This window comes from Pseudopipra pipra, chromosome 22, assembly GCF_036250125.1.
Source record: "Pseudopipra pipra isolate bDixPip1 chromosome 22, bDixPip1.hap1, whole genome shotgun sequence".
In the NCBI taxonomy this organism is placed as follows: Eukaryota; Metazoa; Chordata; class Aves; order Passeriformes; family Pipridae; genus Pseudopipra; species Pseudopipra pipra.
Window position 1 is genome coordinate 1699143 of NC_087570.1, and position 27150 is coordinate 1726292.

Here is a 27150-nt window from a genome sequence, read left to right on the forward strand (position 1 = left end):
CCATTCCATGGAGTCCCAGTGCCCCCAGTGGAGCTGAGCTTGCAGTTTTTCCCCTTGCTCTGATGTCAGATCACGCTGAAGGAACAATCAATGTTCCTGTCTGGCTCTCTCCCCCTTTTCCATCCCCTGGATGTGGGAGAGGCCAGGGAATCCTGGCTCCCAGCCCACGGGCCATCAATAACCAGCGACAGGGCTGGTGGAGTAACCTGGCAGCACTTTGCCTCCTTTCTGCCTCTCCCTGGCTCCTACTCAAGCCTCAGGAAGAGTGATCACTGCAGAGATTAAAACTTGCAGAGGTGCAAAATAAACCCAGCAGGAGCACGGGCTGGCCAAGGACTCGGCTCTCACCTGTCAAGGTTTCACCCCAGGGACTGAACAACATTAACCCCTTCTTATGATTCCAGCAGCACACCTGATCTGCAATAAAAACATTTCCAATGGCCAGAGAGGCCCTGGACAGAGCTGTCAGCTGATTCCAGCCCAAGGTCACTGCCAGCTGTGTATTACTGAATTCTGATGTTCATTAGAAACAAGAGCAAAACCCAGTTTTTACCTCTCCAAGCACACAGAGACAAATCTTTGCTGAAGGAATGCACAGGTGTGATGCTTTCACTGAATTCTTACTTTACCACAGGATTCCTGCCAGGTTTTTTAAGCAGAAACATTTCATCAGTATTTAAACATGCACCCCTCTCTGAGCCTGAGCTTGGCTTGAATCTTGTGGGAACTGTAAAGTTTCAATTCCACACTAAAATCCTGTGAGATTCAAGAATCAGTGCAAGGGAGAAAGGGTTTGTATGCACAGGACTAGTCAGGTCTCTCAAAGTTACACTCTCAGGACACACTGACTGTCCAATAATAAGAGCAGCAACACAAAGGATCACCTGGAATCATGCACAGATTCCTGCTGGGTCCATGTGAAACCACCACAGTCAAAAGGTCCCAACTGGGCAAAACATACTGAAGCAGGACAAGTAAAATTCTTCCCTGCAGAATATCCTGTAATCCCTGAAATCCAGCAACAACCAGAACTCTTCAGTGCCACCCCCAATGCACCTCGTTCTTCCCTGAAAATCAACACAGACTCATGGAATCACCCCACCTTCCCAAACACTGGGTAAATCTGTCACTTTAAACGAGGGCTGTTCAACTTCTCGGCTGGCCAGGAATTTTTGTACGGAAAATAAAAATGAGATATAATAAACTGATGTTTTCACTGTCACCACTGCACTGCCATGAGTGTGTCTCCTCAGGAATCTCATTTTCAGGCTGCACTTCTCCTCAGAACAACACACACACGTCCCGTGGCCACACGTTCCCTCTCCATCCCTCACCTCCGGACACGTGTCCAGCACAAACCTGCTCTGCCTGAATTATCCCTCAGTGCCAGCCCTGGGCTGTTATCAGTCACTTCTCATGCTCAAAGGGATTATTTCCCACTTCCAAAATGGATTGTAGATCAGAGGAAAGGCACTAAACCCCCTGCTCCACCAACCAAAAGCCACTCCACCTATAAAAGAAACGCTCCAGGAGCACAAGTGCCACAAATCCCCTCAATCCTCTTCCCAAGCAAAGGCTCCTCGGGTCCTGCTCCTCTCCTGAGCCTGCTCAGCACCAGCAGAGTGAAACCCAGCTCTGCTGATGGACCAAAGCTGATCACTGGCTTCTGCCAGGAGCCCAGAGGATTTTAGGGAACGAGCAGAGCGGGGCAGGTGTCTGTGGAAATAAAGAGAAACCACCAGGTCCCCAGGGAGGATGGGCTGAGAGGAGGAGGGGAATTATTGTGGTCTAGAAAAGGGAAGGGGTTGGTCGAGAGAAATGCTATAAAAGCACCATGACGACAGAGGAGGGTGATGGAAAGGTCAGTCCCTTTCAATAATGCTCCTTTTTTTCTTGTCCAAATGAAATACTTGGCCACGTCCACCGGCAGAGTTCAGCTGGAGGTAAAGGACGAGACAGGGGGGCCATAAACTGTCTGGGGACGTGCTGCTGAGCAGGGGGGGCTCCTCCAGCCCTCCCAGCCCTCCTGCCCATTCCAGGGCAACTCCCACAGCAGAAGAGCCCGAAACTGCAGCAAAGCAAAGGTGCTGTTGTGCACCCAGAGCTGGGCTGCCCCTGCAAACCCCTGGGGATGGCTGGAGCCCCTCCCAAGGACTGCAGTGAACACCCAGGATCCTCGTAATGAGCCGGTGATTAATCCTGACAGACAGGCAGCCCCTGGAACTGCTTCTCAGCTGCTGGTGGTAGGTGGTCAAATTATACCTTTCCATCACATTTCCCACTGCACTGCTCATCTCCTCAGCACATTTGCTCATGAAGCACTGGAAGTGTTCAGAACAATTAAACCCAACGACTGAGTAATCCCAACTCCTTTCCCAGCCCCCCCCCCCAATATGAAATCATTCTTTCTAGGGCTTTAGGAAAATAAATGTAAGCTCTGGAGCTCCAGCTCAGTATTAATGTCCCAAAATGGTGCCTTGTAAGGGGAGATGCCACACAAAGATTCACTGTTTCAGGAGCGGGTGCTGGAACCAGCTGAACAGCCACTGCAAAGTTTTCAGCTATGCACGACAGGTGGAAAAGCTTCCAGGGGGAAAAAAATAAATTATTGTTACAGTGACTGGCTCTGATATCACACAAATGAGCACATTTCCTGCCTATCACAACCTTCCTTAGCACTGGGAGTTTTTCTCGCTGTTATTTATCTGCTGACGACTGATTTATTTCTTAATTTATTTCCTGGGAGCACAGGAGTGGTGGCACATGAGCAAATATGTCAGGGGCACACACAGAGCACAGACATCTATTCCTGTAAGGGCAGAGTAAACCCTGGGTACCTCTGCATTCAGTGACACAACTTTCCCTTCACCACTACTGTATTTACAGGAGCTGAAAGTCTTTTATCAAAGCAAGTTGCCCTTTTATCAAAGGCAAATTCAAACCCCATTTTACCTTTTTGCCATTTCCAGTAATGTGTTTGCTTTAAAAAAAAGGGGAGGGGGCAGAACAAGTCATCAGTTCCTAACTCCACGGAGCAAGCTGTTTTCTGTTTTATTTATCATTTGTTCTTCCCCTTCACACACTCCTTTGGAATAACAGAATGGAGCAGTTCCTTCCGTTCCAAGTTAAATTTTAATATGCATGGCCTGAGAATCTAAAAAGAACATGCAAAAAATCCCTTTTTCTCCCCCTAGATGCTAGAACTCCAGCTCCTCCCGGCAAGTTCTCCATCATATTTGTCCCCAGTGCTATCAGTTCTCTTTTCCTGGGCACTGCTGCACTGGGGGGAACTGAGGGGATGCCTGGTCCAGGACTCTGCTGGCATTAAGGATCAGTGACACAAAAAGATTTTACTTTTCCCCTAAAACTTAGAGGAAACACCAAACAAACATGAATCGTGGGGCGTTATGGTTATTCTGCTTGGAAAAATCTATTTACTGGGAATTTGAGTGAATAAAACCCGGATGTTTAACGTGAATATTAAGTTTGCAGGGCAGTGTTTGCAGTACTGGGGGCTCCTGTGAGTTCTGCTGTAGGAAATGGCTGACAGCTCTGCTCCCTTTATTGTCCAGACACTGCCACAAAGTGCATTTTGCTGCACAGTTCCCATCAATCCAGTTTTATAACCCAGTCTACAACCTGTGCAGGGGGAGCACATCCCCGGGTATTTAAGGCACAGCACTAAAGTGGGATGTTTGGATGTGTGAGGGGGGAGGCAGGGGATGAGCAGGAGGCACAGGCAGTGATTCTAACAATGCCTTGTGCCTCGCCAAGTGTTCCTGGCGTGACTCAGAGATGCCAACAATGCCTGGGAGATGGGAAGTGGCACCAACAACTGGGGGAAACTGAGGCAGGAAAATCAGAACACACTTGTCCAAGGTCACCCCCTACACAGGACCAGAGGGAAGAGGATCCCATTCCCAACCCCCAGCCTGGGGCTGAGGAGCTGCTGAGCTCCCTCCCCTCTTACAGCTCCGGGAAGAGATCACCAGGATGGGAAGGAATCCGAGCTGTGACATTACATAAGTGTGTAGTCACCACCTAGCAATGGAGAAAAAAAGGGCTGGATATTTTCAGTTACAACTAGATTTTCTAACCAGATGGCCAGGAGAACTGACGTCACTCACATTCCAAATTACAGAGCTGCCTGAAAGCTGCTCCAGCATTAAGGATGCTCCAGGCCTGCACTGTGAGTTCTGTTCTGCACAGAGAGCAGGAGGGCTTTTGCCATCATTGCTGCTGCTGCAAATCTGCTGCTTTTGGGACACGCCTGTCCCAAACCCCCTCAGGGATGTTCACATCTCTTTTTTCCTGGAATGAGATCCCAGTTCAGGCTTAGCATTCAGTACAAGCTTCAGAATATGGTTCACCAGGGCCCTCAGAAATCCTGAATTTGGGAAGCTTTCTAATTGTCACTGAAAAGTTCCCAGAAGGAATCGTCCTCGAACGCTGAGTGCTCATATTTAACTCACCTGTTTGGCTGCATTTTCATTTTAAATTTCATCTTCAACACAGAATCAACAGAATTATTTCAGGTCTGCTGCACTTTTTGCTGCTTTTTCTCTTTTCTTTTTATAAATTTAAGAGCAAAAAGTCAGTGCAGAGCCAGCAGGAGCTTTGCAGCACAGGGAAGGCTGGATCCAATTCCAGTGGAGGAACCCTCTCCATCCAGTGAAGTAAAATACCTGAACAAGTTCCAAAAAACCATCAATCACTGCCTGGACATTTTCCCACCTTCAGTGAAACAAAATACATGAGGGGCCTTCAAAACATTTTTAACCCAAGCCATGTCAGAGTTCTGGGAGATCAACAGGGAAAAGCTGGGAGATCTAAACCCAGGGATGTGGGTTCTGTCCTGCAGCACCCTCAGAACCAGGAGTCCCCCTGAGCACATCAAGGCCCCGTGCACACTGTCCATCCCAAGGGTGATATCCCTGTGCTCAGGACAGCTGGCCCTGTTCCCATGGAATGCTGATCCTGCAGACTGGCTGCAGATGGACCACGTTCAGCTGTGACAGGACCAACACTTCTGACTTCAGCAGCCACCACGACAGCAGGGGACAAACCCTGGGTACCACACAGGCCTGTGAAGTCTGGACTAGGAATCCCAGAATAACTGAGGTGGGAAGAGCCCTCCCAGCCCATGGATCCCCCCTGTGCCCACCTTGTCTCCCAGCCCAGAGCACTGAGTGCCACAGCCAGTCCTTCCTTGGGCACCTCCAGGGCTGGGCACTCCAAACCTCCCTGGGCAGCCCCTGCCAAGGCCTGACCACCTTTCCATGAGGAAATTCCTCCTGATGTCCAACCTGGCTCTCCCCCTCCCCAGCTCCATTCCCAGCACTGGAGGTGCCTCAGCACAAAGGGATCAGGGCTCAAATCCAGAGCAGAGCCATGAATTTCTCACTGGAAAAACCCACTAAACCCCTCAGGAGGAGCCCATCATTAACACCCCTGTGCCAAGTGTCCCCAGAGCCGGGACCGGACTGCAAAGCACCCTCTGCAGAGGACAGGAAAGAGCTCTTGCCACCAGCCAATGACCCTAAAGACTGGCAGGAGGAATGTCAGGAAGAGCAAAGTGGTGCAAAGCACCCCGACTGGGAGGTGATAAAGGAGAAGGAGTCACAATCCTAGTGTGTCCAGCAAGAGGGGATCTCTTTAAATCAACACTCCCAGCCCAGTGCTGGCTGTGGCTGGGAGCTGGCACACCAAACCATGCAAAATAAAACCTTAACAGCACCTACTCCTTCAAACTTTTCTCTCCTCTCTCCCCAGAGGCAAAAGGTTCATGGTTTGGAACAGGATGATGAATTGTATGTAGCAGTTGGATTATGATGAAATACATTAGGGAGAGATGAAAATCAGGAGGAGAGGAGGAAGAGAACATCGGGTAAAGCAACAAGAAAAGGGAACTCAAGGAACTTTTGGAAAGCTGGGAAAGGGTAGGACATGCTACTGCCCACAGTTGTAGGAGAAAAGTGAAATAAAACAGAATAGGGGATGAAATATTTCAGAGGTACAACATCAGCCCTCAGCCATCAAAATGCACCCTCAGCCTTGCTCAGCCTGCACGTCACTGAATATCTAACAGAGAGAAATCCCATTTTTACAGCCTGCCTTCAGAGTGGTTCAGTGCCTCAGTTCAGAGTTTTACCTAAAAATCAGCTCAATAATCCACGTCACAGTTCATGGAATGACAAAAGCCAACAGCAGCTGCCAGCTCCCAAACCTACAGCTGATAGTCAGGGGGGGCTGTGGCACTGGAATTCCAGAAAAGCACTGATATTGGTCCAGGATCACACACCTTCCCCATTCCTGATCCACAGTCCTATGCTGGCTGGGAATGTTCAGCTGGAATAATGCTTGGTGCTGAAAAGGTCAGGTCCCATTTCTGGTCGCTCTTGGTGTTCCCAGCCTACCTTGGCTCCACATCCCAACAGTAAATATGGGATATACAACTCCCCTGTGCTCCAGCTCCAGGCCTGACTGACACCTCCCATCCCAAGCACAGCATCACCAGGAAAATTCGGGTAAGGACTAAAACACAGACCAGAGCAATGCATCCACACTGGGAATAAGTGCCCAGCTGTGTGGTGGGAAGCACAGACACACACATACACCCCCCAGCAATCTTCCCAAAAGCTCCCAAAGTCCCACAGCTGGCTGGGGAAAAACGCAGTAAGTGACAAACCAACCCACCAGCTTTATATATTTCAAATGTTACTCCCTAAAAGGCCTCCATCAGGTGGTCTGCAGGCTTTCAAATAGCTAATAAGGAAAACTAACACTTTTTCTGAATAAAGTCGTGGTGTCTGGGGGGAGAAGTTCAAGGCTGCACTCCCAAAAAAAGAAAGTCCCTTTTGCCCCCCTCTGCCCCATCTCCAGCAGTGCAGCTGAGAGCACACTCCAGACACGAGCAGCTCCATGGCCAGGACACCTCCTGATGCCACACACACACACACAAATTCACTGGTTGTGTTAAAAAGCAATACTTGAGTCACTTTATAAACACTTCTAGTCAGTGAAAACCAGCTGTGAATTGCAAACCTAATGTATTGTAGGCTGGGACACTTCTATAAACTCCAGCTCTCAAGGGAACATACAGGGATTAAATAATAGTCCTATAGTCATTAAAGGCTCGCTCTTTGTCCATGCATTGGGTTTTCTTGCACTAACTGGTATTTTATTACACATCAGTTGTCCCAGACAATTGATTATCTATCATGATCACGGGAGGTGAGGAAGGGTTGTTTGACTACAGCTATTAAAGTTCCATCAGATTTGTTAAAAAGGGAATCATTACTCCAGTGCTTTTTTAATTTCTCTTCACTCTCCCTCAGTCACAAGAACCCCCATTTTTATCAGGGATCACGGGCACAGGGCAGGATCTCCACTGACTGAGGTGTCCCAGGCTGGATTCCCCAAGGATCCACCCCCACTGAGCTGGTTCTTTGCCAGCCTCAGGATCTGCCAGAAATATTTGTTTATAATCAATATCTTAATTATGAAAAAAAACCCCAAAACACAACATCATACTACCAATAGTTTATATTTTTAGAAGGCAAACCACAACAAACCCAGCTCTGTTATTTACCAGGCAATAGAAACTCAATGAAAGCAACTCCTGGACTGGGAAGACTTCCCTGAACTGGAAGGGCCCTGGAATGCAGGCTGGCACACACTGGGGGCACTGGGGCTGGGTGCTCTGACCCACAGCCTCTGCAAGGGCTGTCCCAAAGACACACAGAGAATTCTGGAGGCTAAAATAAGACACAGTAGTGTAGGAACTGACTGCAGGCATCTCCAGAAAAGGGAAATGGTTCTCTGTGAGCAGAGCCCTGTCTCAGCCCTTTCCAGGTAACAGTTGTCAGCACTGCCTGTCCCACCCCCAGCCGAGGAGGGAGAACCTGCCCCAGCAGGGCCAGGGCGGGATGGACAGCCTGGAAACCCAGCTGGAAACCCAGGGCACATCACTGCAAGGGTTTAGCAAACACAGCCCATTCCTCTTAAATCATGTGAGGTCTGTGGAGTGGAGTCAAGTCCTTGAAAGAGTGACTATTCCAGACATACAGACAAAATAAACAGCCCCACAGCCCAAACAGCCTGCACAATTAGACTAAATTGTTGATCATTCCAACGGCCTGAAAAGAATAGACTATGAAGAAACATCTGTGTAAATTAAAACGGATCCGAGGAGCCAGAGGAACCTCACTTGAGATTCCAGGATGCTCTATAAACACTCCCAGCAGAGCTCCTCGAGCTGGGACCAGTCACAGTTTCATCAGTGTTCCCAATCACAGCAGGGCAGCAAAGGCTTCTCCTAGAACCAGGCTTTGGGAGAAGCCAATGTTTCTGCCCCAGCCCAACGTGCACAGCTCACGTGGGAATAGGGAGAGGGCAGAGCAGATATTATTATTATTTCCACTGCCTAGCTGAGGTGCTTTGGAATTCATCTTTAAAACAAGCAGCAGGAAAAAAAAAATCCAGACTCCAGAAACGCGGCTGTGCCGTCACTTCTGTTCTTTCCCAAATAGGAACAACCTGGTTTTATGAAGTATCTATTGCAGAAGATGTTTGGGGCACAATCTCCCAGCCCACGGAAGGAGCCCTGCAGGGGCTGATCCTGGTGAACTGAGAGGCTGGGTGAAGGAAGTCGGTGTGGATTGCTCTGATATCCCTGTATTTGGCATTACAACAAAACAATCAGGTTGCACAACAGCCACCTCGACTCTGCTGCACCTACTCGTTACCTTTGTCCTCCCCTCGACAGCCTCATTCATTTGCTTCATTTTCTGCTAAATTAGATTTCAAGGAGGAAGCTGGTGCCTGTCGGTGCATTCACAGAGCACGAGGCACAGGAGGTCGTGACTCTGGTTTCCAGCCTCTACTCCAGCACGAATAATAATGAATCTGGTGCTGGTGTTGCTGTGAAATGGAGCCTGTAATCACAGCGTGGGATCAGAGAGGGACCGACTACTATTAGCACAGGGAGAAACAAAAGTCAACAAATGAATGCCAAGATGATGTCAATGGAGTCATTCCAGATTTGCAGAACCATCATAGAAAATCAAATCTGAAACTGGGGGGGTAGGGGGGGGGAATTCAGCCCATTCCCTTGCACAGATCATCCTCCTCAGCCACAACTACTCAGAAAGAGGGAGAACATTCAACATAAATTCAGTTCTTTCAATTGTCATCCAACATCCTAGTTTGACATGAACTTGGAATAATTCCAAATTGTTGGTGGGGAGAAAGAGGAAAGAAATATTAAAAAGACTGGCTGAAACTCCTAAAATTAATGCAATAGGGAGGCATTTCTTCTCTCAGGTCTTTACAGGAAGAAGCTTCATCTGAATGAGAAACTCCTTAAACTTAAACTAGAATTCTGGATAGTTTTTTTTCCCTTCCTGAGGTCAAAATTACCTATTTAACAAGGTCTCTTTGTTCACTATAAACGCATAAGCAGTTTACAAACTGAGTCAAGAGAGACATTTTGTGCCATTCCTGATAACAGTTCCACAGACTCCAACACCTCTTTAGTGCTCCATCTATGAGTCAACACTCCAGCAACCGATCCGAACTGCCGGGCTTCTCCTATGGCAACCACCACACCCCCCGAAACGAAAACACTCTGAAAAACAGAGGGAATGGGATCAGATCCTCGCCAGCACAGCTTCTCCTTAACCCAGTCAGCAGGGAACCATCGTGGTTCCTCGATGGGACACAGTTGTCTGCAGATTCCTCTGCAGGTCACCCAGACATGGCACGGAGAGGAGGGAGGACAGAAGGCTGGGAAAGGCCACAGTCTGGCTTGAGTTCTGTTCCCTATAATCTCTTCTCTTCTCCACCAGCGGTGGCTCAGAGTGCTGATGTGTGTGTCTTCTGAAAGTTAACATTTAACAGAGATTTCAGGGTCTACCGAATTCCAAGAAATAAAAATAAACTCCTGCCCAGCCTCAGCTGCCAGCTGGGGCCGGTGTTTGCTGAGGGCAGAGGGGATTGCTGGGTGGAGCAGCTCCAGCAGGTTCCCTGGCTGTGCCCCCTGCACACCCCCATTTCGGAGCAGGGACCCTCTCCCAGCTCAGCAGGCAGGGCTGCTGAGGCAGGATTCCAGCGGGAACAGCTCACCCTCCGGGCTCACCCTCCAGACCAGGCTGCAATTGCGATGTTTGGAGCGGCCCCTCCTGCGGTTCAGCGTCTGAACTGTCAAAATAACAGGGGGAATGTGGCTGAGTGCTCCAGGCTTTGTTCTCAACCCAACCACCAAGGCAGCAGCTCCTCCTTTCCCAGGCTCCTCTCCACCTTTGGGCTGCAGCTGAAATGCTCTTCCCGCTGCCACGGGGACAGTCGGGACATCCCTCAGGACACCAGGACACGCAATGGCAACAGCCAGAGCCTAAAGCAGAGCTGTGGACACTTCAACCAACACCACCACCACCAAAAGCCCTTGGGAGTCCATCTCTTAGCACAAAACTCCCTCCCACTGTCAGGGGATGATCCCTGTTTGGTTTTTTTTTAAATATATACATGTGTGTGTGTGTGTCTGTCTCGTGCTTTCACCTGCCCCATCCCCAGGTAAACACACCGGCAGAGAACAAACAGATGCAACACTGTTGGAAAATAAAATCACACCAGCATAGAACAAAAACAGCTACAATACTGTTTGAAAATAAAATCACCTCTATTTAGTAAAAAAGAAAGGACACACTGGGCTGTCTGAAGCAAACACACGTTTATCTTAAGTTTGCTGTTAATGCAAAAGATTCTGGTGGGTTTCTTCCTTTTTAAAACAAACAAACAAACAAACAATCTTTCCTCTGTAAAAATATATAAAATAGATCATGCTTTTTGAGTATTTCTGAGAATATTCTCTATCTACCTATAAAAGCAATTATACTGAGCCCTAAGGTGCAAATAATTATGTCCAGGGAGTACAGAACTGGTTCCTTGATTTGTCTTGATTTCTAATGTAAAATGTGGAAGAAAGAAGAGCCCAAAATGTGACTTTTATCAACACAGGAAAGTTTAAACAAACCAGAGCTGGGGATTTCTTTTAAAGGCAAAAATACCAAAGTTCTGTGACTCAGCATTTCTGAGAGAGGTACCTCTGAGTCTCAAAAAGGGGGAATATTCCTTATAATGAGGAACAACTGAATATTCTACCGTGAGAAACTGCACTGAGGGTTTTTTCACTTCAGCTCTATATGCCTGTATACGTCCTATGACTATTTCTGAGGCCAATAAAACCAAAACTCAGGGGAAAAAAACCACAGAAATTCTGTCTGGTTTCTGCACAAAACCATAAATTGCTCCCAGCTTCCCTGGAACCAGCTCCGGGTCTGGTCACACAACAAGTTTCCAGATCTCAAGGATCTCAGCCCAGGCCTGAATTATTATCACGGCACCTGAAGACCCCGGAATTTCCTGCTGGGCTGAGGGCTGGGACCCTGCAGAGACACCACCAGCCCTTGTTCAGGGCTGCTTTGGGCTCAGGGAGGGAGCTGAGGGTGGGGGTCTCACCTCTAGGGAGACAGCAGCACAAAGCTACAAAATCACCCAAAGCAGCCTCAGAATCACCCAAAACCACAGCTACAAAGTGACACATTTAACACCGACATCTGTCAGGAGGCTGGAGGCCAGGGATGAATCTGAGGGCAGGTGATTTCTCCTCGGTTTGCTCTGGTCCCTCAGCACACGTCAGGCCTCCTGTTCTACAGGAACTTGCAAGGACTCCCCGGAGTCAGGACCCGGAGAGACGTGTCCTGCAGCAGGCAGGGAGGGTGGGATGCCCAACCCGCTCCCTGCCAGGAACACCACGGGGTGGGGGCTTCCATCCCCTGCCAGAGGCTCTGCTGGGACACCTGGAACACACCTCCTGAAATCCAGCTCACAGGGGAGGTGGCAAGAGAGGGGGAGCAGTTTGGAACTGCTGCTAACACAGCACAGTCAGGACTGACTTAAAAATCTAAGGAAGGCAAGGGAGGGTTTGGAACCTCCTGGATGAAACACTCACTCTGTTATCACCCAATTCTGCACCAGGGGCTCTGACAGAAAGGAACCTAAAGCACCTCTGGGATCCCCCACAGCTGAACCCCAACCTGGTCCCCATACCCCTGAACTGGCTCCGTGGGCAGAACCCATCCCTGCTGGAATCACAGCCAGAGTTCAGCCTGACTCTGCGAGCCTGGGAAGTCAAACCCCACCACTGAGGATTCAAAGATGGGGAGAGAGGGGTGAAATCAAGATTCTTCTACCTTTGGAGCACAAGAGGATCACATTTCTCCTCCACCCCACACTCCCCTCACCACCCTCCCTCCACTTCCTTCTTCTCCTTTTTTAATACTCTTCCAGGTCTGGCAACCCCTGTGTTTTTTTTCCTCCATAGAAACCGCCATAACAGCGACTTTGAGCCAACCTCCAGCTCCACAAACACAGCCTGGCCCGAGGCAGGCTGGGGAGAAGCACAGAGACATGGAAAGAAATGTCCAGGATAGCCAGGGGCTGCCAGGCACATCTGATCCCTCAAGGTACTGCTCGGGATAAAGGCACAGTCCCATCGGTCCAGGGCTGGGACCCACACCCTGCTCCACAGCAGGTTCCCTGCACACACCAAACCAGCAGAGTGGCATCATGAGACAGGGCCTAGCACAGATCATCAGGGACCAATTCAAGCCCAGCAGAAAAAATGATGTGCCCAGAATGGCCCTGGGTTTGTCAGGACAGTTCACAGCATCCCCACACACGTCACCTGGGGCTCTGCAGACGTGGGAATGCACACAGATTAAACATGTCTGTAACTCACTGCCTGCAGCTGGAGAAACAGGCACGAGAGGACACAATAAACTGCCACAAAAAGCCAGCACAGTAAGAGCAAAACCCAACTCTTGTCCATTTGAGGCCTGCACCCTGAGCTGGCGGGCAGGACCAGCTGAGCTGTGTGTCCAAAACCAAGTGCAGCCATCAGACAGTTCTTTACCTAAGCCACAGGGAGTTATACTTGCAAGAGCAGGAGACTGCTTCCAATATTAAAATGAAGTTCTGAGGGGAGAGGCTGTGAGAAAACACCTTGCTGGACACTAATTTGCTCCATTACTGCATTTCAGCAAAGAAAAATCTTCATACAACAAACTGATGCAAAGAGAGAACAAGGGAAAAGCAATAAATGGAAGAAATTGTTTATCACAGTTTAGGGCTTTCTGCAGTTTTTTTGTTTGCCTTTAAACAAACACAAGGCACCTCAAACCTTCGAATAAAAAGATTTCCCAAAGGTCAGAGCCAGTGAACTCCCAGTACTGCAGTACTACAGTTATTTTTCTTCAGTGTTAGGTAAGAAAAACAGCACAGCTACAGAATATGGAAATGCCAAGTGAAAACAATTCCTGCTATCAGAAGGGGCAGGCTCAGAGCTCCCTTGCTGCTCCTTCCCTCCCAATCTGCAGGAAACACAGCTGAGCCTCCCCTGTGCACTTGGAAAGCAGAGAGGGACAACACAACAGGCCCCAGAGGCTTGGGAGCAGAAAGATAAAGGAATGCAGCATTTTGGAGAGGAGAAGAAACAGGGCAGAGGCTGCTCACAGCCAAGGGCATCACCCTGAAGGCTGTGAAAAAACACACAGCACGTGCTGGGCAAGTTTGGTGCCTCTGGCTTTGTGGGGTCCCTCGGGGCAAAGGGGGACTCACCCCTGGAAAGGAGGAAGTTCCAGCACTCCCTCCCCTCTCCTCTCTGGAAGCAGAGACAGAAGGCTGTGGAGCAGCACCAGGGAAGTTGGCACCACACCAGAGCCCATCTGCTCGGCCGTGCTGCCAGAGAGAACAGTCGTGGGGGACAGGCAGCAACTGCACATTTGGGGAAAACCCCTGGGACCCACAGCTGGATCTGTGGATGCTGCAAGTTGGGGGGGTGACCAGCCAGGCCTGTGGACACCTGAACACAGGGTGTGAGTCCCTGAGGGGCAGCAGGGCCCTCCTGTGCACCACGAGGATGCTCCTGCAGGTGACTGATCCCCCCTCCCTGCTGGGGGTGACCTGAACTCTGTGCCAGGGCCTTTCCAGGACCCAGAGCAGAGTCCCTCGGGCACAGAGAATTCACAGGCTGGACTTTCCATCCCCCCCACTTCCTGCAGACATTCTGCTCCCTCTGTGCACCCTGTTAACCTCAACAAACACACAGAAGGAGAATCAAACAACTCCTGTGTTCCAGTTAAATCATATTGGAGATTCCCATCAATGCCCTGCCATGTGACTTCCAGAAAGCCAGCTCTGATTGACCCCAGCCCAAGGGAGACAGGGATCAATCCAGCTGAGCTCCACTCCAGCTCTCCTGTACCCTCACCAGGGGATCATCTCAGTCTCACAGGGGCATCTCCTGCTCCCCCATCCTCCCCGTCCCCTTTTCCTGCCCTCGGCTCCCCGGGGCCCTCACACAGTCACGGGTTTGGTTCCACTCCAGGACACTCTGCACTGCAATAAACAACTTTTCTTAGAATTTCATTCCCAACCCCCCCCTTCCCCATCCTGTGTATTTTGTCTGAGGCTGTGGTTCAAAACACCGAGACAGAATTATTGCAACCCATCTTTTTTACACACTGTGCAGACTGTCTCCTCAGCATGATGCATTTTTAATAGGTTTTCTAAATGCAGACAACCAGGCTGCTAATAACAAGCTGCTTCCCCCCCCCTTTCTTTCCTCCTCCTTTTATATATTTTTTTTTCAGAAGGTAAAGCTGCTGCAGAGCTTTGATGTCTCACTGCACCTTACTCAAAGAAACACAGTTTATAAGGCAAACAATTGCAAAATCCACAGTGCTCGAGAGTTAAAACTGTCACAGTCACCAGTGGAAGGACTCTGGTGCTTCCCTACACTCCTCTTTGGGCCACCACAAGTTTTACTCTCACAAGCCACAAAAAGGAGACTGTTTGAACATGAGTTGAACAAAAGATCTCAGGATGCTGGGCACCGAACCAAGGAGAGAGATAAACTCCAAATTTAGCCTGCCACAGGCAGAGCCCATCTCCTGCAACACTTCAGACAGCCGGGGAGAACTCCTCCTCCTCCTTGGACCGAGATGAAGAGAAGAAACCCTGCTGTCTGGCTGCACCACCTTTCATCTCCTGTCCCATCTGCATCCCTCCCACTCCTCTGCTCTGCAACTGCCCCCTCTGCTTCCTTGGCACCTCATCAGTTGTGGGGCTCTCCCTGCACGGATCAATCCACAGCTGCTGGGAAAGGGCTGATCCTGCAGTGCAGGGTGTTGCTTCAGCTCCTGCCCCAGGTGTGACAGCAGAGTTACTGAACACCAACACCGAGGAGGAGGGTGGGAGGCCCAGAGCAGGAGGTTCTGGCACTGCTCGTGGGTGGGTGGGTGGATAAAGGAGGATAAAAGATGGAGAGGCAGGGAGACACTCCTTGCTGTGAAAGAAAAAGGCATCACCCTGCTCGAGCTTTCCTAAACCCGCTGCACTTTCAACCTTTAAAAGTAAAGCTACAATTTAGCTCTGCTTTTGCTGAAAAAATACGCATATAAATAAAAACCAGGAGCGCTGATGTCACTAACTTCTTTTCCCCCTGCTTTTCCAAAAACGGAACTTTAAAAATGGGCCAAAATTCAGGAGAAAAGGCTCCACTGTCTCCAGAGCTAAAATGTACCAGTTTGACTTGGCAGCCGAACAACTTTCCACTGATTTGATGCTCTCCCCCTCCTCGAATTCTCCCATCCAAATGCAGCTGGAAATGTCGTTAGAGAAAAGAAGAGGCATTTCCTGTGCGGTTCCCCCTTCCCCCACCACATTCTTGGCACAAAAGGCAAGGGAAAAGCTAGAGAGACAGAGTGTGCATAAGAGGGAGAAGAGAGAGGCAGTGTGCAGGGATTTCTGGCTGCTCCCCAGAAAACCTACAACAGGAATTGCACGGCTCAAAAGAGACAATTTCCCCCCCTTCTGCAAGGCTCTGGAGCCCTTGGTTCAGTATGGAATGGTGGGCAGAGACACGAGCAGGGCACTACAGCCTGGAAAGGACACATTCCACACTCTGCAGAGTCCCCAGAGGAGAGATCAAGGATACTTCCCACAGCCAGCCACACACAGCTCAGTTATTTACACCTTCTATCCAGCTGCAGTAAAAGCCCTCAGTGCTCCAGAGGTGCAAGGAATAACGGGGGAGAGGGATGGACAGACAGATGGGATGGGCACAGCACAGAAAAGGCTCCTTTTAATGCCTTGGTCTTTGGCCAAGTCTGATTGACTTTTCTTTCAATACCACTGGTTTGACATTTGAAAACCTGACCAAGGAGCACATGCCCTGAAAAAAGCAACAACCGAGGCTTCGCACAGGACAAGTTTCCAGCGCCCTGTTTCTTTTCAGAACGTGTGTGTTCAGCACTTTGTGAAAATTAAATCCCTCCAAGGTATCCAAATCCGAGCCCTGGAAGGGGCTGGCAGTTCCAAAACCACCCTGCAGAGGCCCGGCCGTGGCGTGCCCTTGGCTGCTGCCCAGCCATTCTGCACTGTGGTGCCCTGCAGAAAGCAGCATTGTCCCAGCCCCAGAGCCCCCAGTGCCACTCCCCAGCTGCTGTGACATTCAGGGCTCTTTGTGCCAAGGGTCCCCCAGCCCAGCCGTGAGCTGGGCACTGCAGTCTGACTTCCCCTGGTTTCACTTAGTCACTGCTCCAGAGCGGATCAAAGCCTCCTCAAAGGTTGAGTCAATTTAAACATTCAGTTTGCTTCTTGAGCTGTGAATTAAATGCATTCTTTGGTGGCTGGGTAGGGATGAGTGACTCAGTCTGTATAAACATTAACTGACTCTAAAGCTAATGGAAAAAAGAAATATGGAAAGGAGAAAACCAGACTCGTACGGAACTTCTTGTTTCAGCTGGCAGCAAACCTGGGTCCTGTTGGTGCACGGGAGCTCTGAGGGCTCTGCACCATCCACCCTGTTCTTCCAGGGAACCAGTACCCCCCAACCTTTAGGATTCTGAAGGTCTCAGTCCCAAATTCACATCCGCGCAGGGGAAGGGAACACAGAAAGGGTGTGGCCTAATGACTTCCTTCTTTGTTCTGCAATCAAACACAGCACCAGGCAATCTCTACCCTCGCTTCCTCCTTGGCAGGAGGAGGAATTCTCAGTTCCCTGACAAGACCTTGCTCTCTCTGTAACAACCTCCAGTGGGTCCCATTCCTTCAGCAGGAACACTGCAGAAGTTTTCACAGACCTCAAACGAGCCCAGTGCTGTGAACACACACACACACACAAGCAATTCCTGTTGCAAAGAGTTTAAATCCAAAGAAAAGGAAAAGAAAGGCCCCTTTTTACAGATCTGGATTAACACGATTTAGATCATACTTACAGAGGATTTATGTGGCAAAGGAATTAAATTTACATATCCTTAGTCCCAGCTTCCACTCCAGCAACTGTGAGACTCCTCACTACGACATCCCATGGAGCACGTGGGAATCTGGATCCCGGGAAGACACAAACACCAGCACCCTGTCCAGGCCACCACAACACCCAACACTGCCTGGCTGCCTCAGTGCAGAGCCAGAGATGTTGTACCTGGAGCTGGACTGTCCCTAAATATAAAAACAAGGCAGAGAAACAGCCCCTGCAGGACTCTCTGAGTGGGCTCAGACACCTCTGTGAACACCCCCTGCTCCTCCAAGGCTCTGGCCTTTCCTTCTCTGCCCTGCTCGGAGCCGTGGATAACACACACCTGGCACTGGGAATGTTTAATGCTGTTTGACTGGGACGTGATTTACAGGGGCAGCTCCCCCACTCTGTTCTGCTCCTGCATTTCAGCATCATCCCTGTGCTCCATTCCCGGGGGAGAGCTGGGCCTTGGGATCTGAGCTGCTGGAGAACAGCTGGCAATGGCCCCATTTGTGTGCTGGGGAGCTGGTGATGGGCTGTGCAGCGCCTTTCAAACTGCACTAAAACCTCTTTACAGCAGCATAAAGGAGCTTCAGAGTAAACAAAAAGGCCCTGTAGGGATAGATTTTATCCAAATGGTTTCTGTAACGGAGCAGGTTCTGCTCCAGCCCCAGCACAGGTGTAACGGGGGGGGGGTGGTGTTTGCAGCCTTTCAGGTCACAGCTGTACCCACAAACTGTGGGACAGACCCCAAGAACTGCACATATTCCCTCCTATAGGCAGCACAAACTATGGGAGAGCTCAGGCCTGGTTCCTGCCTTTCCTGACATCTCTCATAGGTGTTAAACAAAATTGAACAGAGCACAAGGTAAAAGACAACTTCATATATTCCTCCACATATTAAAGTAACCATTACAGCCTTATACACAGGAAAAGAATGTTCAAGACCCAAAGCAAAAAGCAATTAATTCTCACTCAGCTGAGGTGGTTCCCTTATCTCCTCCTTGCACAGACTCTCCCCACTGCTGCACACGGGGCCCACAGGGCAATAACAGGAGTGCTCAGCTGCAGTTTGCTGCTCTTCTAGACAAGGAAGTGAAAGTGCAGTAACACAGAAAGAACCTTAACTCAGTGCTGCAGGTCAGCCAGAGCCCCTCCCAGTGCCCGGGTGCCTCCCTGGCCCCAGTGCTCCCCAGCAAACTCTCTGCAGCCCCCACACCACAGCCAGGTCCCTCCTCTGGACATCCCTCTGCTCCCTCTTCCTGCCCGTGCAGAGGGACAAGGTGCCCACCACCCACCACCCAGGTGCTGCAATGACACCCAGAGCTCTGCTGCACAGCAAAACCAGGCGATGGAAAAAGGCTTCCCTGAGCTATTTGAGAAGCCTCTCCCAACACGTGTCAGTGGAATTCTGGGCTCAGGGAGCTCAGAATAGTTCGGAGCTGCGTGTTTTCAGTGGCAGAAATGGATGCAGAGCACTTCAGAGATGGCTGGAGGACAATAAGCAGTTGCAGGCCTCACTCAGAAGGGAAAGCTTGCTCACTTCACAGCACAGTACTGATAAGAATCTTGGCCTCACCAAGAATTCACTTGAGCCTCACCAGCTCTGCCCATGACCCACGGCCCATACAAAGTCCTTATTTCAAGTGTTCTGAGCCCCTCACCCCAGCTGGCTGTCCAGGGTTCACATGTGAAAGGGAGACAGAGAGACAAAGTGCTCCAAACAAGTGCTCAGCTCGCAGACCCGCCCGGGTTCATGTGTCACCACCACCTTTTCCTTCCGAAGCTGCTCGTCTTCACCACGGCTACCAGTGTGGTTAGAGCGAGTTCAGAACCCGTGGTTAAATATTTGTGGTCACACTCAGTCAGTGAAAAAAGGTGGTTGAACTCGGCAGGGGTGGGGGTGAACCCAGCCAGGGAGGAATGAGATCCGTTGAGTATCAGCTTCCCAGACCTCCCCTCCAGGAGCAGCCACGCTCACTTTGTTCTGGGAAAAACGAGGCAAAACACCCTCCTTTTTACTGGCAAATCTCAGTGGTGATAACCAGATGTGTTGGGATTTACCAAGCAGCGACATCCACATGCAAATAAACACTTCAGTTTTGTCGGGATGTTTATCCCTGGTGGGTGGAAATCACTGCCAGCCACAGTTGGATACTCCCAGCTGTTATCACCACTATTTTGTGCTACAGAACTGGAAGGATGGAACCTTCAGAGCCACACAGGGGCAACGGATCCTGCAGAGGTGCCACATGTCCCACACCCAGTTACCGAGGTTATTTGGCCCAGGAGGACCAGGAGCTGTGACAGCCCCTGTCCCCTGGGGACTGAGGCTCACACACCCAGCCCAGCTCCTCCCTGAGCTGCTCTTTCCAAGTCCCTTTTGTTTCCCCACAACACTTTGCACACTCCCTGTCTGTCTCCGCTTCCTCCTGCCTACCCTGCGGTCGGAGTGGGGAGCCAAGGGACTAAGGCCAATTAAATGTGGGAGCAGGTGGCAGCCAGGTGGAATTCTGGGAAGGAGGGCTGAAATTTCCTCTATTCTCGAGGATCTGCTCTCTCTGCACTGAGATCATACTTACAAAACAGGTGCTGCTGCACCATATGTCTCAGAGAGTCACACCAAGCAAATTCTATCTTGCAACAGAAGAATCCTTTTCTTTCTTTTTTTTTTTTTTTTTTTGATCCCTCAGGTATCAAAACCCTCTGGGGAGACTCCAGGGTGCTTATGCAGAAGGTGCCAGGAGCATAACATGTCCTGGTGAATCCTGCAGTCGATTTAGGTGCAATGACATTTAGTCTGTGACTCCCTTTCTGTAGAAGAGCTAAAAACACCTCAGACACTGTTGAAGCAACATCTCAGCACAGCGTGGAGACACAGGCAGAGGTCTGCTGGTTCTGACCACTTCTTGTTCATCCCCTTTAGCAAATGAGGAGAAAAGCGATCCAAAAAACCTCTCAGACATAATGATGTTACCCTTTATTAGGAAGCCATTAAAGAATTATTGGGGTTGTCAGAAAGGCCTGACAGGAACACTTAAGTCATCAGCCTGCTGTCCTCTCTTTCACCCCTATTCTTGGCCCTTCCTTTGGAGATGAGTATCTTGCACAAACAAAATTACCTTTGATTGCAACAGTTGAACTTCTGAGAGCAGTGAAAAGCAGCTCTGCTGACTACAGGGAGCGGGGCTGCCCCAGACACAAACACGGGGAGAGCAAACGAGAAAAACAAGTTTTAATTGAAGCCACTTCTAGATTATCAATTTTCCCTTTTGTGTGGTGAGGTCTGAACACACGCCTGAAGAGGGTGATACCAGTGACACGTTACACGAGGCGACCCGGGCACGGAGAACAAGGTGGCAACGTGTGAACAGCAGGATCCTGCAAAGTGCTGAACACCCTCAAACCCGAGAGGCTGCACGAGCAGCTCCAGCAAGGATATCTCCCGTGACACCTGTGCTGACACGGGGCATACTGTCCCTCCCAGAAAAGCTCATCATTGGAGTTAATACCAGTGGCAGAAGGTGGAGGGGCCAAGGGTGGCCCTGTGTCCCTGCCCCGGGGATTCCTCAGTCTCCATCCCAGTGTCCCACCAGAACCTGTGATTCTTAAACAGAATTGAACTGCCCAACTTTTTACATCAAATGTTCTGAGCTTAATTGATGTAATCTGAGAGAAGAATTTGGGGTTATTTTTAGCCAGTGGTTGCTGCTGCTTTTTATGTATATACACTAAGGAGACAGCCATTACCAGGATCATCTTACATTATGTTCATGCATAACTGGATGGAGGAACATTTTTATACATTCATATACACACACACACACTCACTTTCCCTGTATTTTAAGTACCTATTTTTTACATACATGTCAAAGAATAATTCTATGTGCAAGGAACCTAAGCATGCAGTGTGTATCAGCCTGCCACCACGTAAAACAATTCCCTTTAAACCAGTCAGCTCCATCAATCTGTAGAGACTTAAAATTTGTCATACCATCAGAGAGAGAGAAATTAATCTATAGCACTGTAAAAAGGAGGAAGCACAATGAAACGAAATTTGCAATTCATGGGCTCAGTGGGGTTTTTTTTAGGGGGGGAGGCTGACAAGGGAGGCTGATGGATTTGGTTTTTAAACCAGCGGGACCGGCACCCCCTCCCCGGGTCCCCCCCACCCCCCAGCCCTTTTTCCAAGTGCACAGCGCCTGTAAAAATTCCTGCGCGCTATTTGCAGGCAAGGTCACTGTGAAAGGGCATGGCTGGGAGCCAGGGTGTTTTTCAGCTGAGCTGCAGGGAGGGGAGGGCAGGCTCAGGAACTCAATTATAAGTTTCTCCAGTCTAGCCGGGGCTGGAGCCCAGACTGCGGCTGTTCCGCCCTGCACCCGCCGCCCCGGCTGCCGCCGCTGACACATCCCGCAGGCATCCCGGGAGCTCTGCTCCAGCTCTGCCCGGCCCTGCATCCCGGGAGCTCTGCTCCAGCTCTGCCCGGCCCTGCATCCCGGGAGCTCTGCTCCAGCTCTGCCCGGCCCTGCATCCCGGGAGCTCTGCTCCAGCCCGGGGGAATAGGGCAGCTCTGCCCTGGCCCTGCATCCCGGGAGCTCTGCTCCAGCTCTGCCCTGGCCCTGCATCCCGGGAGCTCTGCTCCAGCTCTGACCGGCCCTGCATCCCTGGAGCTCTGCTCCAGCTCTGCCTTGGCCTTGCATCCCTGCAAGAGCTGGGAGGGAGGCTCTGCTCCATCCCTGGCCTCTACATCCCTGAGGAACCAGGGGAGCCCTGCCCCATCCCTGGCCTCTGCATCCCACTCCAGGCACACGGGTCCCATAAAGGCACCTGCCTGTGCCTCCCCAGCCCAGTTCACCCTCCTGTCCCTCCTCCCCAGACCCGGTCCAGCCACTCCTTTGTCACTGGGTCACCCCCAGCCAAGCTCAGTAATTCCCTGCAGCCCGATTTGTCCCGAGGCGGAGGAGGAACGGGCTCGGGAACGCACACGGGATATTTGAAATACTGTCGAATGTCACCCAAGGGGAACCTTTGCCCTAAAATTGTCACACAATTTCCCTGGCTGGGACGATGTCCAAGGCAAATCCATTCAGCAGCACCGCATGACTTCCTGCCGTGCCTCCGGGCCAGCGGCCCCGGCAGCGGGTTACGGGAGCATCTGGGGAGGGACACGGGCTGTGCTGCTCGCTGGGTGTCCCTGCTCCACCCTCAGCATCACCTGGAGCCTCTTTCAGGGTTCTGACCCAAATTCTCTGCCCCTGAGCGAGCAGCAAAGGCTGTCAGAGAGCAAGGGCCTGGCACCAAGGGCTGCCCCCCGAGCCTGGAACACGGTGGGACAGAGAGAGCCCACGAACACAGGGCCGGCTGCTCCTCGAGACATGGGCACACATTTCACATGGGAAGGTCACTCACACCCAACACACCATAAACCCCCTTCCCCCGTGTTGGTTTTCTAGTTACATGTCCTAATTGGAATGAATTTGGTACATCACCTGGGAAATCAAACTGCATCCCTAATCATCTATGGAGCATTTCATGGAGACCTTTTGACTACATATCCACATCCAGACACTGGCATCCTCCAGATTATTCACTTTGCCTGTTGAACTAAGGGGAGTTTAAAACTTCAGAGTGGGGTTAATGACCCAGCAGGACCATTCCTGCCCGAGAACTGGGCAGCAATTCCATGATTCCATTATCACCCCGTGTTATTATTCCATATTCCACTCCACAACTGCACAAGGAACCCCCTGCTAACAGGCACCCAGGACAGCCCAGCAGTGTGGATTTGCTCCCCAGGGAACGGGAGTTCCCGTGGACAGACCCCATGGCAGGGGGCTGGTGCTGCTCCCCTGCAGCCCCTGCACTCCAGCGGGGCTGGAACCACAATCCATGGGCTGAAGTTTTTAAGGTCACGTCACCTCCGATTTCTCGATAAAGGCTGAGCAGTGCTTGCCTGTGAGTAAATGCAGCCAGCCCTCAGAGGCGTTGTTGCATGTCAACTGGAGGAAGTGATTAAAAATTAATGCAGGCGAGGAGATAGAGAAACCTGAAAGGGTGTGCCCGTAAAATACACTTTCAATCTGTCTCGTCAGCAAAAGAGGAAAGAAATCAGATTCTTATAATACCAGACTCTAGGGAAGTGGTTGGGGCATGAACTCCGTGTTCTCTTGCAGGCTCCCCCCAGCAGTCGGGAACAAGGAACCCCACGTTACCACAGAGCTGCTTCCTCCTGCCTGCCCGGGGGGTGGGTGCTGAAGGAGGGGAGGATGTGTGGGGGCACTGCTGGGATGTGCTATCCCACCCCTCTCCAGCAGATGGGACGGAGCTGCCCTCGTGCCACCCGCCCCTGCCTGCTTTGGGTTTGTTGTTTGGCTTTTCTTTTTACTATTATTATTATTATTATTTGATCCTCACTAAACAGCCCTGAAACACAGAACCCGCCTCTCGAGGCTGCTCTGGGTCTGGGCACACGGAGCAGACACATGCAGAGCAGGAAAAGGAAAGACAAACTTAACAGCTTTTCAGGAAGTGGAATTCAGGGCTAATTTTGGTGTTTTACACCACCTTCATGCACAAACCTATGTCTGAGACACTTCGTTTGGCTGATAATAAAGATCTGAGGAACCAGCAAGAGAGCAGAACCTTCCACTGCCCACTAAAGGAATGTTTCTGCTCAAACTGGAGATGCACCAGCTCACCCCAGAGCTGCAGTCCTGTCTGGAACCTGAATGGCTATTTGGGTTGGGTAATTCAATTAGCAGATATAGTTTCTTCTTTGGTGTCTGGCAAGCAGCAGGATTCAATCTTATTCTCCTAAACAGACCGAACAGTTTATTTAGAAAAAAAAGCTAATTTTTGGGTTGGAAAAAGATGAGGCAGGAGAAGGTATCCAGCCCATGGGATTAGCAGCAAAATATTCACATTTCAGCTTCACGAGACTTCTCAGAAACCTGGGCTGCTGTTCTGTCCCAGTCCCCTCACTCTCCCTACCCACACCAAAAATCCCAGTCATTTCACTAACAAGTTCAGACTCCTCTGCTCCTCACTGAAGGGTCTGAACTCGTGACCTCTGCCATGTGCAAGCCCTCTTGACTCCTCTGTGCACCATCACCCATCCCTGGGACTCCCAGGTTTTACTGCTCCCTCTCCACTGCTGGCAGCACAGTGAAAATGGGGATGGAGCACAAAAATGGATAATAATAAATGCAGGGCCTTCCTGTGATGGCAGAGCCTGCAGGCTGTGACAACAATCCCTGGCTGTGGATACCAGCACTGGCTGGACAGGACCTTCATCCCAGAGCTCCACCCCAGCTCTGCAGTTACTGAACTAAATAACTAAATGGATTCAGCAGGGAAAAAACTCAGAAAACCCCTCAGGGAAAAAAAAATGGGGTGGTATCTCTCAAACCTGCCACTGAGCCCTGTGACAGAATTCCCAGTGCAAAAAACACCCCAAACAACAGCAAACATCACTTGGAGGGGGGCAAAAAACACCCACAGAGAAATGGTCCCCTCATCATTTCTTCTGAGCGTGGAGCACACACGACTTTTCTTAATTATTCCTGATGTTCATTGTAGGTTGCATCATTTTGGAACACCGACGGTATCATTTTTAAAACTCTGGTTGCCATGGCAGCACAGAATGTGGCTCTTAAATGTACTCTGCTTGCACATTCCTCTGATGAGAGGCTGCTTTTCTTTTTTTTTTCTTTTTTTTTCTTTTTTTTGGAAGGAAAAAAAAAAAAAGCATCTCCACCGAGAAACATGATATAATGACAAAAAATGACAAAAAAACCCAGAGAGCAAGAAAATGGTGGCTTAAAAAAATGGGGGGGAGAGGAGGGGACATAAACTGGGGTGAAAATAGAGCCCCTTGGAAGAGCAGAGTGTGAGCAGTGCTGTGAGTGCAGACAAACCTCGGGGACAGCATTTCCAGCTCGGGGACAGCATTTCCAGCTCAGCATCCAGCCTTTGTTTCCCTCTGGAAGGTCCTCCTGGGGCAGTGACTCAGAGCCAGCACTTTGAACCCTGGGCAGTGCCAGCAGGGGCAGGGGAGAAGGGCTGGGTTCCTGAGCAGCCCAGGAGCCTTCTCCCAAGGATTCCCTCAATCCCAGACACCACCCCCCAGCCTGGCACTGGAACTGAGCTGGGACAGCCAGGGATGATCCCTTAATGATAAATTTCCCGTCCAACCACAACAAGCTCTGCCATCCCTGCCCTATATTCTTTCAAGGTACTGTATAATTTAGAGTCCTATGGGTGTTTTTTCCTCTATTTCAAAGTCCAGTCCTTTCCTCAGGAATCTTCCAAGCAAGAACCTTGGCTCAGATCAGCAGGGCCCTGTTTGAAAAGCAATGGCAGAGTATTTTTTGCACTCACAGGACTGTATTCTTCAACACCAGGAGCAGGGTTTGAAACTTGGTTTAAATAAGATGCGGCCTTGTCAGTGATGCCCCCACCTCAGCCATCAGAACCATGGGCTGCACCCCTGCCACGGGCACTGCTGCACTCCTGCCTTCCCTGAGCCTGGGAAGGGAGAAGCAAGACTTGCTTTTTGAAGTGCTCCCTCCCTTCTGGCTCCCACCAGCAGCAAGAGCGAAAATTTAAATTAAAATCATTTTCTCCAAATGTTCAGTGCAGTCTGGTTTTGGCACAAGCTCTCAAGCCATTTTATCCTCCCCTAACAAGCAGCCTATCACAAGAGATAACCCTCTAAGTGCTTCAGCTGAGCCTGTGAGCAGCCTTATCTCCCTTTCTGCAGACAGGTTAACAGAGACAAGGATTTCGAGGCCATCACTCAGCAGCAACCCAGAATGGAAACCAACTGTGCAGGCCAGGCCCACACCCCGTATGTTCTGACTGTCAGAAAGGAAATCACATCCCAGGTCAGGAAATCACCTGGAATGAGGGACAAAGGGAAGAGATTGAGTAAATGAGAATCAGAATGACACAGCAACCTCCTGCTTTCAGGAAGGTGATGGGACGTGGCTCCAGGTATGACCAAATCCCAGTTTGCTGTGCCTGTGGGACTGGTTTAAGGTTTTGGTAACACTGTGGGTTTAGTGCCTTCATTTCTGGGGGAGCAGGAGTGAAGTTCAATGAACATCAGGTGCTAAAATCAAGATAAAGAGCCCTGACTGTCCCCAGTCATTGCTGTCTAACAAACAGGGGCTCAGGCTGCCTTGGGCAGTCCAGCCAAACTCACCAGCAACTTTTGGAAAAGAATGCAAATTCCTGGATTTAAAGTTTATGTAATTTTTTTTCCCTTGCAGATTTTCAAACAGCTGCAGGCCCACATTTCAAACACCCTCAGGTTCACTCCATGACCATTGTAATCAAGATTAACTGTGACCCAGAAATAATCTCATCCTACTTCTGTGTTAGACTCATGGACCATTTTTCCTGTGTTCTAGAATCAACTCAGGTTATCCTCACATAAAATAGGCTAAACACATGAACAGGACTGACTGCCACAGAACCAAAGGGTTGTGTCTGAGAAAACAAGACTCACACAAACCTACTCCTTCTCAAGCTCTTCTACTTTTACTTCTTCAGAACCTTCAGAAGTCAGGAGGGAACCACAACAATCCCAAAAAGGAGAGCACACTGAGATGCAAACTAAGTAACAGATCTCTCCTGATAAAATATTGGACTTGGAGTCACGTCCAAGTCAGATTTTTACCACTTTGAAACATTTCTGAATGAAGGCACAGCTGCAATGGATGCCTGGGGATGTCTCTCTTCCCCTCTTCCCTGCCTGTACAGAAACAGGTAACTCCAAATTTGTTGCT

At 50.1% G+C, this 27150-nt stretch overlaps 1 protein-coding gene and 1 long non-coding RNA gene across 8 annotated transcripts in view; one reads left to right on the forward strand and one right to left on the reverse strand.

Moving 5' to 3' along the window:
• The window catches only part of SKI (SKI proto-oncogene), a 121548-nt gene that overhangs the window by 29084 nt on the left and 65314 nt on the right, over positions 1–27150 (reverse strand). The gene's annotated exons all lie outside the window — the stretch shown is intronic.
• Positions 23104–27082, forward strand: LOC135401829 (uncharacterized). 2 transcript variants are annotated; one of them, XR_010424931.1, is made up of 3 exons: positions 23104–23718; positions 26121–26220; positions 26927–27082. It is a non-coding gene; the product is annotated as an uncharacterized LOC135401829 (long non-coding RNA). The 2 variants fall into 2 exon arrangements; XR_010424930.1 differs by having other exon boundaries at positions 23104–23314.